This window comes from Jaculus jaculus, chromosome 12 (assembly GCF_020740685.1).
Source record: "Jaculus jaculus isolate mJacJac1 chromosome 12, mJacJac1.mat.Y.cur, whole genome shotgun sequence".
In the NCBI taxonomy this organism is placed as follows: Eukaryota; Metazoa; Chordata; class Mammalia; order Rodentia; family Dipodidae; genus Jaculus; species Jaculus jaculus.
In genome coordinates, this window is record NC_059113.1 from 79633610 (window position 1) to 79648483 (window position 14874).

Here is a 14874-nt window from a genome sequence, read left to right on the forward strand (position 1 = left end):
AGGCTAGGGGCACGGGGCACATGGGGGTTGCACGGGGTGCATGGGGGGGCGCAGGGTGCGTGTAGGGGGAGGGGGCGCAGGGCACACCGGGGTGCGGGATGCCAAGGGATGCCGCAGGGTGCTCTGGACGCGTGGGGGGGCGGGGCTTGCTGGGGGGTTGAGGGGGTTGCGCCTGGGGCGTGGGGCATGGAGGGGGGGCGGGATACGCTGAGGCACATTGGGGTGCAGGACGCGTGGGGGTGGGGCACAGGGTGCGCGGGGCATGCCTGGGCACGCAGGGGCGTTCTCGGGACGCGCGGGGGCGCCCGGGCCGCGTGTGGCGGGGGGGAGGCGCCGGGGTGGTGTGCGGGGGGGGGCAGGGTGTGCTTCAGGGCACACGGGGCTCAGGGCTTGGATGCTCCGGGGCGTGTGGGGGTGGGGGTGCAGGGCGCATGGGGATGGGGGCAGCTAGGAGCGCGGGGCACTCGGGTGGGCGCGGGGGGCGCAGGACGCTGCGGGAAGCCGCGGGGTGCTCTGGACTCACGGGGGGGGGGCGGGTCGCTCGGGGGAGTGGGTCAAGGGGGTCGCGGGTCTTGCAGGGGGTGTGGAGCACGCTGAGGTAAGATGGAGGGCGGAACGCTGCGGGTGGCTGCAGGACGCCGTGGGGCACTTTGGACCCGCAGCGGAGGTGGGGCGCATGGGGGGGGTTTCGAGGAGTGCGGGGGTGCGGCACGGGGGTCTTGGGCCATGCGGGGGGGGGCTCGGGGCACACCTGGGCGCCCGGGCACCCGACGCTGCGCTTGGAGCGCGCCTGCCGCGTGTGGGTAGGGAGCGTGGGGCGCGTCGGGGTTGGGGCGGCCGGGGGGGGGGCCTCGAGGCTTGCGGGGGTGGGGCACGGGGTTCTGGGGTGCACGGGGGTTCGTGGGGGCGCGGGGCAGACCTGGGCGCCCGGGGTGCAGGAAGCTTCGGTTTGCTCAGGCTGCGCCTCTGCGTGTGGATAAGGAGCGTGGGGTGCGCTGGGGGGAGGGGCGCGCTGGGGGGGGCTGGGGGTGCGTGGGCGTGGGGCACAGGGGTTGTGGGGCACCGGGGAGCATGGGGCTTGGTGCGCACGGGCGCCAGGCAGTGCCCAATGCTGCGATTCGCGGCGGGCGGGGTGGCAGGGCGTGGGTCGCGGGGGTGTGTGCTTCCCTCTTTTACCTGGATCTGTGCCCTCCCTCTTCAAAAAGTTCCTAATTTTCCTTGAATACTTACCTTTTTTTTCCCTTGTTGTTTGTAGTGCAGCTAGGCGGTCGCCATCTTGACCGGAAGAGCGGTATAGCCAATTTTTATTGTGGAGTGTCGTCCAGAAGGAACACTAAAAGTAATTAAAATCGTAGAAAAAAAATACAAGATTCTTCTACTCTTAACGGAGTAATATGGCAGGTTTGAAAAGTAGCCTATAGCCCTGAGGAACTCTCCCTGGAATAGGGGGTAGGGAGTGGGTTCTTTCTTAGCTTCCCTGTCTTGAAGAGCAAGGGAACTATAAGCACAGGGAATCCCAGGATACTGGCCCCAGCATGAGGATGAATGAATGCCAAGTTGCTATGGAGACTTCTTATAAGAAATTTGTAACTATTTTATGCTTATAAGAAATTTTTAACTGTTTTACGTTTATTTTATCTTTCTATGCTTATATGGAACTACTAATAAACAATAGCCTCAAGATTTATATTTAAATTTAAAAGTACACAATATTAATTTGTAAAATATTTTCTAAAATTTCTAATAATGTTTAAATCTGCTTTCATATATTTTTTTAAAAACGTGTTTCAGGAAAGTTATAAGAAACAAAGTTCCAAAATCTATGTTTATTCTGGAGAATAGCATAAGTCAAATCTGATCTTTAAAAAACTCTTTCTTTAAAAAAGTTATTTCAGCTGGGCGTGGTGGCACACATCTTTAATCCCAGCACTCAGGAGGCAGAGGTAGGAGGATCAGCATGAGTTCGAGGCCACCCTGAAGCTACATAGTGAGTTCCAGGTCAACCTGAGCTAGAGTGAGACCCTACCTTGAAATACCAAAAAAAGATAAACTGAAGAGAAAACTTTGTATATTGGGTGTTAAATGTTTGTTGAAAAAGAGTGTTACAGAGTGGTTACATGGATTATAAAGTAAAAGTATGTAGATGAAGGTAAGAGTGAAGTATGTAGTTAAAAATATGAGTAAACTTAAAGAAAAAGTATGTAATCACATTACAAACTTCTTGAGATATTAAAGGACTTAGCCTGGGGATTACATCAAACTAAGAAATTATGGCCTTGGCTGGTAGCAGTATGCTAGTGGTATTCAGGTTGTAAATTTAACTTTAAGTCATTGATGGTAATCTGGTCATAATAATGGTTATGAAAGACTGAAATTAGAGTACCCAATCAAGTTGATTATGTTCCTCTATTTGTCAAACTTTTAACTAAATCTTAAGGTTAAAATTGACTCATTAGTATTGAATTCTTTCCTAAGATTATTATATCTAAAACCCTGTCTCAAAAAAAAAAAAAAAATCGCAAGAGGAACTATTTACTCTTTTTTTCCCCCTATTTTTTTTTAAGGTAAATAGACCACATTTAAAACATTCAACAGTATTTATCTGCCACACAATTGAAAAAAATTCTAAACAAATTTATGTTGTTATTTGAGATGTAATTCCTCAATTCCTACAACAATCAGTCTTAATATTTTAATTTTAATTTATGTCATTACTGAGCAAGTTTACCAAAGTACCACAGACAAAATTAAAAAGTTGGTTTAGGTTTGAATAATTATAGATTATGTCATAAAATTTTGTGTATATTTCAAATTCAATATAGTTCTGTAAAATTAATTTGAAAGAGATTTAAAATATTTCTTTGTGACTCAGCAATTAAAGGTGCATATTTGTAAAGCCAGATACACATAGTGGAGCATACACTTAAAAACATTGTTTTGGAAATTGTTTGCAGTGGCAAGTGGCCCTGAGATGCTCACTCGCTCTCCTTTTCATGAGATTTGTCTCCTTTTTTATTAGATCATAGCAGTTCCTCTACTCTTTGAGTTTGTTAGATATAACTAAAGTAATTTCAAAAAACTGACATAGATTGGATAGACATCTTATTTAGCTTTTAGAAGCGCTAAATCTCCTCATAAAAATATATATTATATAAGGGTATTCCACCTCTAATGGACTTTGAAAATTATAAAAATTTTCATGTCTTCATATTTAAGCCAAAATGTTACTACATAATATAGATTTCTTGTTTATTTTAAATTCTGTCAGCAGATCTTTTGTTCATAATTTGCTTTCGGTAGTCTCATGTGCCTTAAGTAAACTCTAATTTTTGTTAATATCAGACATTTCCAGATTTCAAAATATTAAAATATTGTAATTTGATTTATAAAAGTCCATGATGTTTGGCTATTAATAAGCATATATCACTATGCCTGGCTAAAACTCTGTAATTTTAAGATGGTTCTTGCTGGCTTTGTTAGATGATTATTGAAGGGTCAATGGTCTTCCCTGAAAACCAAAAGGGAACTAAAGAGTCAATGGCTATCCCCAAGGCTCAGGGCAATAAAAGCAGCAACAGAGACATTTAGCTCCATTAAGTTTGACACCTTTTCTGATTGATGTACTCTCCATCAGCCTAAATGGTCTTGAAGGACAAGAGACTATCTGAGTATCCTCCCTTAGACATTTCCGACTGAAGAAGCCTATTCTGAACAAGGACACAAACAGCTATATTTTTTTCTTATCTACTGCACCTGATACAGCCTGGCTTTTCTTTGGGAGTCTCCTTATAAACTGACACCCTAGCTGGCTTAGTGCTTCAGCCTTCATACTGTGGGAAACCTGAGGGCCCTCACTGTTTTCTCTCAATACAAGTATTGTCTGTAGAGATAATGTCTGATGTTCTCTATTGCTTTTTTCTCTTACACTTTCCTTACAATTATCACTGAGGTTATAATTTAAGTCTTATAAAAAGTGACTTAATGTAATATTTCTTTAGTTAAGCCTTAAAATTGTTCAGTGGTACAAAGTTTCTTTGTGTCTGTCATATTGTCGATAATGTATGTTAGAATCAAGCTTGCTTAACTCAACTATAACTAAGTTTTATTTTATTTTTGAGCTATGTATAATCAGTCTCAGTTAAGGTTTCATTTAATTGTCTCATTTCTGATATTGATACAATAGAGATATTGATACATGTTTCCTACCCTAGAAAAAAATATTTTAAATGCTGTTCTACCTCTCGCTTTCAGGGCAATTGGTATTTGTATTGATATACAGACTAGCCAGCATTGTTTTCAAAAACAGATGCTAAGTTTTTATACTGCTTTGTCTTTTCCTAACATAAAATTTCTAAATTAAATCAATTACCTTAAAGTTATTGATAAAATATTGTCTTTTGAGCTATTAAAATGTTCTGCCTATACTTATAACTGACAGATATTTAAAAGGTAGAATGTGTATGCTTTCTATGTTCCAGATATACCTTACACTCTCACCTGACAATTAAACTGAAATATTAATCAGAATGATTTTAAACTATTATGTCATTCTCTAACCAGAACTGCTTTACTAACCATAAGTGTTCTACACCCTTTTTAACTAATCTGTTTTGCTAGTCAGATATGTACAGTCTCTCTGAGTGAGTAATAACCATATGTAGAAGCCAAAATCAATTGGAAATATTGGAGTTAAAAGAACAACCAATATTTTGGTTCCTGCTCCCAGGTCAAAAGGCCAAAAGGTCAAAATGATGATGGGACATTGAATTTTTAGCCTCTGGTAAGTTACCTATACTCTTAATCAGAGAGGATGTGGAAACCCAGAAATGAATTTCAAATCAGCATATGTCCAACAGGAGAGTCACATTGGAGGAAAATCAGTCCTCCAGGCTTCCCAAAAGAGGAAGGGCCACTTAGTCAGCATGTCCTTGACTTATCCTAGCAGATGAGAGTCATAGAATTCCTCCAAGGTTTCTAAAAGTCTCTCCTACAGAGCCATTAGGGATCTCCAAAGCATGCAGCTAATTCTGACAGTCTACATGGTCTTAATCACCCAGCAAGAAAAACATAACTTCAACATAAACAATGAGTCATGCTAGTAGTCTTCCCTGTCTGATGCTGATTTACAAAACTAAACTCTAATATTAATTTATGCCTTCTGCCTCTGCCTGTCCCTGATTATCTTCTCCAGCCCTGACCCCAGCTCCTCCCACTTGCCTTGGCCAGAATCAGAGCTATTCTTTAGAACCTCTCATCCCTTAGCCTTTACCCTGTCTCATCCAGGGATAAGTATACCGCCACCCCAACAGACACTCAAACTTAAACTCTCTTGTGTTCCTACTCTTCCCCTGACCTCAAATGCCCCTCTGCCTTCTCTGTCTTGCCCCAAGCCCTCTATCTCTTGCCTCTGAATACTCATTCTCCCTTTACACCTGGCACTTTGACAAGAGTAACAAGTGCCTTCATTGTTCTTTCTGTCTTCTCTGGAGGTGCACCCGAGGCCATCTCCCTCAACTTGTCTATAACAGGTGTCTGCTAATGACTGCCCTGAAGCCAGCTCAACACAAGAATGGTATCACACCACTTTGCCACCTCTAGCCCATGGTGTCCTCATCACCTGCCCTGAAGAAAGACCCATTGACTGCCTCTCCCATAACAACTCTTTTTCCCTTATGGTCAGCAGGAAACTTTGTCTCTTATCATTAGCAAAAGGCTGGAATGTTAGGTCAGGACAAAATGGAGTCACCCAGGACAGCAGGAGGGCAGACAGTAGGAGGGCAACAGAGGTGTCATTCACATTCCTCAAGAAATTGTCAGCCATTATCCCCCCACTGCCTAACAAGGCTCCACGTCTAGATTTACTAACCCCCTATCTCTCACTGGGTTACTTCTGGTCTCACCCTATGGCTAATGTAAAGAACAGAGAGTAACTGACCCAACAAAGAAATTCTTTCCCTTCCTCACCTTCCCCCATCTGAAGAGCCTATAAAGCCAGCTATTTGTAACCTCAAGCTGACTGCTCCACTCTTGAGAGTCAGTCTGGAAAGCTTGTGATTTTCCCCAAATAGAAACTTCCATCTTTGCCTCAGAGTGGTCCTTACACTCATCAGTCAAGCAAATGGAAAGGGCTAAGATCCTTCCCATGCATCTGATTTTTTTCAGCATCTTATGTTGAGGTATTCAGGCTTTAGTCATGTGTTGAGGCAAAAGACACAGCTCTCACCTCAAAGGAGATAGATATTTTTTTCTGGAGCCAAATATGAGTGACCATAGCCCGGGAACACAGATTTAGATTACCCCAAATTCCATGTTCCAATGTATTAATAATTTCATGAAGGCTTTATAATTACAGAACAAAAGAAATTCATAAGTTAAGGCACTCTTCAAATATACTGGCTGACCATCAGGTAGGCAGGTTATAGTGAAGGGGTGGGGAATCTCCCCCATGGGCTTCAGATGCTATCTGATGACATTCTTACCCCTTGGCCTGATGGAAGCTGGGGTCTGTTTTTGTATTTCAAAAAGGATTCTACCTGATCAACTGATAGTCACCAGGATGTTAGCTCAGACACAGTAGTGGGCAATGACTGGCTACTAAACACATAAAGGTAGCCCAAGGTAATTTGGCTCTGACTTGCAACATGCCATCCCTCTGATCACAGTAGCTTTGTTAGTCCTTTCAGCCTTGCTATTAGTAGGTGCAGCAGATAGAGTTGTTTTCTGGGAACTTTTGTTCACACCTTTGTGGACCAGTCAGCTTTTTGGATTGTGATTGAAACAGAGCCACAGTGTTTTTGGCAGGGGCAGATGTCCTTCAGAGCTTGAATTCCAAGGAACCCACTGGGTTCCCTGGTGACATGTTCCCTGTTACAGTTGGCTGAGGACACTGTTTTTGCTTTTTCTTTATCTTTTTTATTTTTTAGAATGGTGTGATAAGTTTATATCTTGGCTAATGGATATGGGCCAAATTTCTAAGGGTATGTGAGTCCCTTGTGTTGCAAATTTTAAGGGAGCATCATCAGTGGCAGGAGAATCTGGCTTACCTGTATAAATTTAAGCAAAGGGATACTATTAAACAACTGGCACCACCAGAATTAGCAAGTAGAAACAGTCTGAACTTTAAATTGTTTATATATTTTAGGGAAAGGCTCTACATTTGTCCTCAATGCTCAATGTATCTAAGAACTTTGCTCTGAGATCTGTCATTAGTGATATATCTTTTTTTTTCTTTTTAATAAGATATATTAAGGAAAGATTAGACTAATATGAATTAAGAACTCTCAAATAAACATTATTAGTGAGGACAATTTTGGATTTTTGATTTAAAGGTAAACAATGGTTGACTAATCAGGGTTAAACAGAGGCAGAAGGCATGAGATAATAGCTTAGAACTGTAAGATATTATGAAGCAGGGCAGTTTATTCTTCTGAATCTTGGATTATTTTGTAATATCTTGTAGTTATTTTGTTGGGTGTCTAAGATCATGTAGGTAGCAAAAATTAACTAGGTATTATATCTTAGAGGTCATTTTTATGGCTCTGTGGGAGAGGTGTTAGGGACCTGTAAAGAATTTTATGACTCATACCATTGTCATCCATTAGGATAAGTCAAGGCCATGCTGACCAAGTGACCCTCCCTCTTTGGGGAAGCCGAAAAAACTGATCCCCCCCCATGTGACTCTTTTTTTGTAGATATACTGATATGGAGTTCAACTCTGGATCTCCTTGTCCTTGCTGATTAAGAAGACAGGTAATTTACTAGAGGCTAGTATTTAGCAAATGTCCCATTGTCTTCTGTGATCTTTTGATCTGGGAACAGGAACCAAAATATTGGTTATCCTTTTAATTTTGATGTTTTTAATTGGCCTTGTCTTTCACATGTGGTTATTAATCAGTCAAAGAAACTTCATATATCTGACTATCAAGACAAATTTAGTTAAAAAGGTGTAGAACATACCTGGTTAGCAAAGCAGACCTAGTCAGAAAATGACACAATAGTTTAAAATCATTTTGATTAGCATTAAGTTTAATTGTCAGGTGACAGTGTAAGCTATATCTGGAATAGAGAAAACATACACATTTTATCCTTATAGCTGTTAGTTATAAGTATAGGCAGAACATGTTAGCAGATCTGAAAATAACATTTTATCTACAACTTTAAATCAATTGATTTGATCTAGAAACTCTATGTCAGGAAAAGACAAGACAGTATAAAAACTTGTCATTCATGTTTAAAAATAACTTTTGCTAGTTTGTTTATCTGTATAAGTACAAATTCCCCCACAATCTGGATGCAGAACAGTAGAGTTTAATATCTTTTTTTTTTTTTTTTTTTAAGAGCAGGGAACACATCTTAAGTATCAATGTTATCTCTAAGCAATGAACTTAAGATACCAAAAATGGGACAATTTCTTAAATAAAACCTTGACTGAGACTGGTTATATGTATCTTAAGAATAAAGCCAAACCTTGTCATTATTGAGCTAAATTAGTCTGATTTTAACATATATTAGAAACCTTATGTTAGACATAAAGTGATTTCTTTATCAAGTACCTTTAATCATTGAACCATTTTTAAGTTTAATATAACGTAAGATTTAGGACTGGTAGAATTTATGAAGCTTAGACAAACTATTATTATTGTTTATATATTGCAGGCTTTTCTGGAATAAGGAGGAGTATTTTAGTTCTCCTAAGAACAAAGTCACAATGACTAAATCAACTGTCATAAGACAGACAATAATCTCAATGATAATCACCCAGTAAAACAGTACAAACAAGACAGGGACCACTTTAAAGTTACAGTGTTTATTTTTTAAAGATATAATAACCTTATTAAATATTAAGAGGTTGACAATTATAGGAACATAGCAAATTTGATTGAGAAATTTAAAGCCAGTTTTTTACAACCTTGCAAATATTATTATGACCAGATTAAGATCAGTAAGTTAAAGTTTTAAATTTACAGTCTGAATAGGATAACAATCAGCTAGGGCATCCTTTGTTAGTCTGATATAAACTCTAGGCTAATAGTCATCTTAATCTCAAGTAGTCTGTAATCTGATCAAGCACTTAGTTAACCAACTTCAACTTTAAGGCTTTTAAGTTTATTCATACCTTTTTATATATTTTTTTATCTTACAGTCTGTGTAACCATCTTTTTAAAAATTAAACATTTAATATCTAGCATTGAAATTTTTTGTTTGTTTGTTTTCTTTTTGTTTTTCGAGGTAGGGTCTAACTCTAACTCAGCCTCACCTGAAATTCACTATGAAGTCTGAGGGTTGCCTCACTGTGATTCTTGTACCTTTGTCTCCCAAGTGCTGGGATTAAAGGCATGTGTAACCATGCCCAGCTACATCTAAAGTTGTTTTAGTTTATAATTTGGGATTCACTCATCATCATATTGGGACCAGAACATTCATTTAGCACAGAAGTATTTGTAAAATCTTCTAGTGAGGCTTTTATTTTGGATTGTCTTTTTCATCATTTAATCTTTTCCTCAGTGTCAGGCCTTGGAATGGTAGCATTTTCCAGTATCCCAGACACTATTACCTTTTATGTCCCCCCCACCTTTCTGTGGCCTTGAGTTTTGCCAGTTTTAATATCTGCCAGCCAGTACCTCATTACTAGAGAGTATATTAGGCAGCAGCTATGTAGGGGTGATCTCTGGTCTTGAAGCTTTTGTTCTGACTCTAGCTGAGATGTTTATTTTTTCTTGTTGTTGTTTGTTTGTTTTGGATTTTTTTCTTTTTCCCCAGAGACAGTTTGGTATTTCTCTCAGGGCTACAGGGAAGCTCCATGATCTTGTTATTTTGTAACTTTTAAGAGTAGGAAAATCTTGTATTTTCCCATGTCTATAATCTTAGCTACTTTCAGTTTTTTTTTGGGGGGGGGGGATTCAATATTAAAAGTTGGCCTTTCTAATTTATAGAGGCTTTTAATTTTCCTTGTGGCATTTTAGTATTATAATCTCCTGAATATTTCCTTTTGAAGAATGGTTTGTTTTTGACCATGAAGTCTAGAACAGTGGGCTTGGTGGAGGACTACCCTGTGTTGAATTTTCCACTGCATTAATGCTGCAGAATGGCACAAAGACAAATCTCTATTTCCTGAGCATGATAATACTGAATGAGCTAGTTGTTGAAACCAGAGCAACTTCAGTCCTTATCTAGTTACTTACCGAGAACAGAATATCATTGTTCCACCTGATGGAAGGAGGGACATCACCTGAGAGCAGCATTGAGGCTCAGGGATTCCTCCTTTGGTGGGGATCAGTCCAATCCAGCTCCTCCTAGACCTGACTAATCATAATCATAATTAATTTCTATGGGAAATTTTTACCTGGTCTGGATGTCTGACTCAGGTTCATCCTATTTCACTCAGGAATTCTGGTCCTGGGTTTCATTGTCTCCTTGGTTGCTGGAAGGGGACCACACAATTATATCAGGGCATACCCTTCCCAGTTCCAGGGACCTTTGACAGGTTGGGAGGCCAAGGAGCAGGAGATCTTCCTGACCAACTGGGGTCATGGTGAAGGAAAATATCTCTGAGGACTCCAGAGATACAGGAGAAAATCCCCAGAAAGATCACTCCAATGCCAGTATGAATAAAAGTAGAGGCATTTGTTACACAGGGGCCAAGGAACTTTAGATTTCCCTCCAAAAACACTCTCACACAAAGTTGAGATTTTATTACCATCTTATAGGTTTTATAACCAAAAAAGATAAATAAACAAAATGTAACAATTTAGACATTAATCATGTCTACAGTAAGAGAACCCTAACAATAAATTCCATTTTACTTTTTTTAGCCTAAACTGCCTTTTCTTCTTATCATTCTTTTGGGCCCTTTCTAGATAGTTCTTTCTTTGTGATTTTTTTCATCTGCTGACAATGTTTTAACTCTTCAACAATTTGCTCGTATAGTAACTCAGTCAACAAGTTCAAATTTTAGTTTTATTTCTACCACAGTATGTGCATATATGTATATATGTTAATATACATATATTTATGTATTTTGATATAATTCATATGTAATAAATCTATAAAGTTACAGAACATTTTATGCATAACATAAAATATCAGTATATACTTGAAAAAATAAATATAATTTTTGGATTAGGAAAATATATGTACATTATTTCTTGCTTATTCCCAAAATATTTTTCTAGGATATTGACTCAACTATTAATTTTTTGCTTGTTTGTTTTTGGTTTTTCAAGGTAGGGTCTCACTCTTTGCCCAGGCTGACTTGGAGTTAACTATGTAGTTTCAATCTAGCCTCAAACTCACAGTGATCCTCTTACCTATGGCTACTGAGCTCAGGGATTAAAGGTGTGTACACCATGCCCAGCTCTGTCTCAGCGATTTCTGAATGATTATGTTAGCCTGGATACCTTGCACCTGAGGGTGCTCACGGCAGGCACAGAGTCAGTAGGCCAGATCTATGATCCCTGGGGCACCTCTTAGTTTCCCGGTCCCAGTAGGTGCCTCTGCAGATGGCTTTGCACTGCTTGGACCCTGTGAGCTTGCTGTAGAAGCAGACCTCTTGCTCCACCTTCATTATCAAAGTGTCCCTGGGTCTCCATTACCATGTGCCAGACAATGCACACAGAGTGAGTAGGCCAGATGCCTGTTCCCCAGGGCTCTGCTTAGTTTCCTAGTCCTTGTAGGTCCCTGTGTGCCTGGCTTGAGGATGTCTGTTCCTTTTGTGTGGGTTGTGGAAACAGGCCGGTTGCTCTTGTAGCCTGACAGGCCCCTGGATAACAACATTCATGTTTCCCTGAGTCAGATGGTGCACAGTCCACTGTAGGAGCAGGACTCTTGCCTCTGGCTCTCCAGCTTCCTGGCAACTGGTTCCCCAGCCAGTGATTCCCATGTGTGGAAGAGTATGTGCAAGTGGAGTGAATAGGCCAGAGCTCCAAGTTCTCCAGTTACTTTTGATGTACCCGCAATCTCCACAGTCTCTACATCTGTGTTTATAACCCTATGATACACCTATATACCAAGCCACTTCACGTTTATAACAGAACATCTTCTGAGGATCCTACAAGGACAAAACCTTGCTTCCTCCTCAATAGAACAAAGGCTCTCCCCAATACAGGTAGACCAAGATGCAAAAAAGCCAACAAAAGTCAGAAAACTGAGAGCTCTCCTCCAAGGATAACTAGTGCCACAATGAAAGCCCACAATGAAAGCAAGGGAAAATCAACAGAAATACAGTCTCAAAATGAAAACACAACAACCACTGAGACCCTGATCAAAGTAATTGCTGAACTGGAAGCAAACCATCAAAAAACCATTAATCAAATCAACAAAATTGGACCAAATCATCTCTTAGAGGGTTCAGCTTTTGACAATAGGCTTAACTTGATTAAAAAAACAATAACAACAACAAAAAAAAAAAACCAAGAAACAAAAATCATAAGAACCCTCAAAAGAGATATGAATGAATTGAAGGTGAGTCAAGAAATGGAAGAGCTCAGCAACCAGTTGATTAACCTTAAAGAAGAATTATCAAATTCAAGAATGAATGGAAGCATCAAGAAAATCAGAAATTGAACTGCAATCATACACAAGATCGACACAATTCAAAATAACACAGCAGAAAACAAAAATCAAATAGAAATTATAAAATCCTTTCCAGAACCACTCACCAAGTCATGTGGAAGACAGAACTTGTGACGTGGATGATGAAACAGAGGAAATTGTTTGGGAGGCCAAAAACTTCACTAAGTTCAAAAAGTTAAGTGAACAGAATGTGAGGGAACTGTGAGATACCATAACAGAACCAAACATATGGATCATGGATATACCAGAAGGAGAGAAAATTCAGGCCAGAGGCATAGAGAATATATTCAACAAAATTATTGAAGAAAAATTTCCCAATCTCTCAAAATAGAGGCCCATCCAGACACAGGAAGCCCACATAGAATACCAAACAGACAGGTGCAAAGAAAAACTCTCCAAGGCACATCATAGTTAAAACTCTTAACAATAAAAACAAAGAGAGAGTGCTAAAAGCAGCATGAGAGAAACAACTGATTACATACAAAAACAATTACATCAGAATTACCTCAGATTTGTCAATGGAAACCCTGATACCCAGAAGGGCCTGGAATGGAACACTTCAGTGTCTAAAATACTATGGCTTCCAACCCTAGCTACTCTACTCTGAAAAAGTATCCTTTGTAATAGATGGTGAAAGGAAAACTTTCATGAAAAAATTCAACTCCATGATAACATGAACACAAGGGCAACCTACAGAGAATATTTCAGGGAATACCCCACACAGTAGAGTCAAACAACCATCTCAAGAGTCAATAAGAAGATCACAATAACGAAAAGAAGACCAGGCTCAAAATGTACTAAACACCAGGAAGCAACAAACCTCTTAAAGCACCTCATCATGACAGGGAATAACTCCCAATAACATCCTTAAATATTAATTGTCTTAACTCACCCATCAAAAGACACAAGTTATCAGGGTGGATCAAAAAGATGGACCCTTCTATCTGTTGTCTTCAAGAAACCTGTTTCACCACATCTTTAGATAGACACCTCCTCAGGGGGAAAGGATTGAAAATGATATTCCAAGCAAATGGAACAAAACAACAAGCAGGTGTTACTATATTAGAATCTGATAAAATAGACTTCATACCAAAAGTAATCAAAATGAACAAGGAAGGACACTTCTTACTCATCAGGGTAATCATCCAACATGAGGACATCATAATCATAAATCTATATGTACCAAATATAGCTTCAAAACAGTTTATAAAACAATACCTACTTGACAACAAAACAGAAATAAACACAACACCATCCTAGGCAGAGCCTTCAATACTTCACTATCATCAATAGGTAGATCATCCAAGCAGAAAAACAATAGGGAAAAAATAGAGCTCAATAACACCATAGATCAACTAGATCTAATGGACATCTACAGAACTTTCCACCTCAATTCTACAGAACACACTTCTCAGCAGCCCACAGAACCTTCTCCAAAATAGACCATAGATTAGGCCATAAAGTGTACCTCCATAAATTCAGGAAAATTGAAGTAACTTCCTGCATCATAATTGATCACAATGTTTTAAATCTAGAAATCAACAACAAGAGACTCATGAAGAACTTCAGTACCTACCAGAGACTAAACAACACACTCTTAAACAATGAATGGAAGAAATCAAAAAAGAAATTGTAAAATTCCTAGAATTGAATGATAATGAAAGCACAAGTTACCAAATTTATGGGATACAATGAAGTCAATCCTAAGGCAAAAATTTGTAGTGTTAAATGCCCTCATAAAAAAGACAGAGAGATCCCAAATTAATAACCTAACTGTCCACTTAATGTCACTGAAAATAAAACCAAAAACAAAAACCAACCAAACAACAACAAAAAGCAAACAAAAAAAAAAAAAAAAAAAAAAAAAAAAAAAAAAAAAAAGAATCCAACCCTTAGAGCCCAGGCAGAAAAAAAAATCAAGATCAGAGTAGAACTTAATGAATTAGACAGTAGGAAAACAATTTAAAAAGTGGATGAAATGAAATGAAGAGCTGATTCATTGATAAAATAGACAAGATTGATAAACCCTTGGCCATTTTATTGAAAAAAACAGAGAGAGAGATGTCTCAAACTAACAAAATCATAAATGAAAAAAGAGACGTCACAACAGACATCAAAAAAATTGGAAGAATTAACAGAGCATACTTCCAAAATCTCTATTCCACAAAATTGGATACTGTAGAAGAACAGGATGGATTGCTAGACACATGCCAAGTAACCAAAGTAAACTCAGAGCAGAGCAGAATAATCTCCTAAACTAACCTATCACATCCATGGAGATTGAAAAGGTAATCAAAAAAAACT

General features: G+C 39.4%; 1 pseudogene; it reads right to left on the bottom strand.

Moving 5' to 3' along the window:
* Window positions 1-367: 367 nt before the first annotated feature.
* LOC101615434 overlaps window positions 368-14874 on the bottom strand; it is a 65063-nt pseudogene continuing 50556 nt past the window's right edge.